Here is a 2129-nt window from a genome sequence, read left to right as displayed (position 1 = left end):
CTCTGGCCGCGCGCGCGGGGTCTGCGTCCCGGGGAGCCCGGAGCCGGCCCGGGGTGGGGGGCAGAATGGGACACCCCCGGGCTGGCTGGGAGCCCCCCGGACGCACGCAGGGCGGGGACCAGGAGGGGTGCATTGGCGGAACGAGCGAGTCAATAACAGATCGATCAGTTAGGGACATATGGGAAGGCAGAGGGGGCCCAGGGCGGCGGGGGCACGGCAGGTGGGGAGGGCGGGCAGGAACGTGCAGGCGGCACTGGGCTGGGTTGGCGGGGTGGGGGATGGCAGTCCGGCCCCTGGTGGGTCTGGGGGGCCGCAGGAAGGAGGGGTGAACTAAGGGCCTGTTAGGAGAACAGTCTTCCCCGAGCAGGGGACGTGTCTGGGAATAAATGTCTTTGGGGACCGTCTGTTCATTTGAGTGCGGCCCTGTGTCTGCCTTTAAGCCGACAGGAGACCATCGCCCTCCTCCGTCCCGCCCTCATCCCACGACCCCAGAGGACACCAGACATTGGGGTCCAGGGACCAGGCCAGAGGGCCCACCAGGGCTGGGTGTGGGACAGTTCCAGGCCGCAAGGCCGTCAGAGGAAGGTGCCCCTCCATGAAGAGGCGGCACTCGGACCCCACAAGGAGGGGCTTTCTGGAGTCAGAGCAGTTGGAGACTGAGAGAGGCTCCTCTGGGAGGTGGTGAGGTCCCTATCACGAGGTCTGTAAACAGATGGTCAGCGGGAGCCCAGGGTCCTTCAGGACCTCAGCATCTGCACAGCCCTGGTGGAGGTGGGCTCTTCTCCCTCGACACTTGGCACTGCCACTGAGACCACCCGCCCCTCTCTGTTGCTGCTGAGGCTGGGGCACCAGCGTTCATCCTGTTTGGGGGTTCAGAGTGCTCTACTTCTCCCTACTCCACCCGACCCTCCCTCCTGGCCTCCCAGGCTAACCCCCTCCAGCTCTCCTTCCACTCTGCCACTCAATGCTTAGCCTGGAACATGAGGCTCCCCTGCTCTAACACCGCTCAGGGCTCCCTTCTCCTCCCAGGTCAAGGTCCAGCTTCTCGGCCTGGAGTTCAGGCGCCTCTGTGACATGACCTCAGTGCCAGCCCCATCCATCCCAGCCTCATCTTGGGGTGCTCTCAGCTAGAGACGGAGACAGCCCTGTGGGCAGAGAAAGCCCAGCTTCTGGCCTGTGTTGCTGCATCCCAGGGAAGTGCCCTTCAGCCTCAGTTTCCCCATCTGTCAATGAGGATCATGGTTGCCCCGCCAGTGGGGTTGCTAGGAACGCGTGGGCAGGATGCCCACCCACATGGCACTGCCAGGCACAGAGTGCTCAGAGACGGCAGCCCTGCAACCTTCCCACTCTACCTGCCTGCATCTCCAGAGCGACCGGCCGGGGCTCTGCCTGGCTCCTTGGCTCCTCTGGGCTGCAGCCCAGGCCAGCCGGGCTGACTCATGCGTAGGAGAGTGGGCATGGCGGCAGTTCCACTCTGCGGCTGCTATTTATAGCACCAGGCCAGGGTGCGGGCCTCGTGAGCCAGGGGAGGATGGGCCTGAGTCCCTCCTCGCTCTCCCTGGGGCCCAGGGCTCCACCCCCACCTGGGCACCCCTTGCCCCATGGCAGGGAGGGGAGCAGAGGGCTGGGCCCCTCCTTGGCAAGCTCCCCCGTCCAACAGAGAGGACAAGGGGACTCAGACACCAGGAGGCTGAGTGAGCCAGGGCTGGGACTTGTGTCTGCTGGGTTCCCTGCCGCCTCTCATCCCTGCTCCCTCTTCGGAGAGTCCCTGAGCATCCCAAGCGGCACAGAGGTGGGTGAGGAAGGGCTTGGAGGCTGGCGCCTCCCTGGCAGGGAGAGGAGGACCCATCAGTCCCTCCAGCTCCCAAGACTGTCGGGTTCTGCACGTGTTCACGCTAAATCCTCATGGTGAACCCTGCCGGGCAGTGTGCACGAGAGCACCACTGTTGCATGTGCTGAGCCGCATGCGGCATGCACGAGGCCACTGTCCCTGCCATCATCCAAAAACTGAGGCTCGGAGAAGGGAGGAGAAGGGAAGTGACTCACCTGAGGTGGCCCAGTGGGGAAGAGGCGGAGTCAGGACTGGAACTCGGATCCATCAGGCTCTGAGGCCACAACCCAGACTGCTG

Source organism: Propithecus coquereli, unplaced genomic scaffold (genome assembly GCF_000956105.1).
Source record: "Propithecus coquereli isolate 6110/MARCELLA unplaced genomic scaffold, Pcoq_1.0 Scaffold241, whole genome shotgun sequence".
Classification (NCBI taxonomy): Eukaryota; Metazoa; Chordata; class Mammalia; order Primates; family Indriidae; genus Propithecus; species Propithecus coquereli.
The sequence above is the reverse complement of the archived record's forward strand: the minus strand, read 5'-3'. Positions refer to the sequence as shown.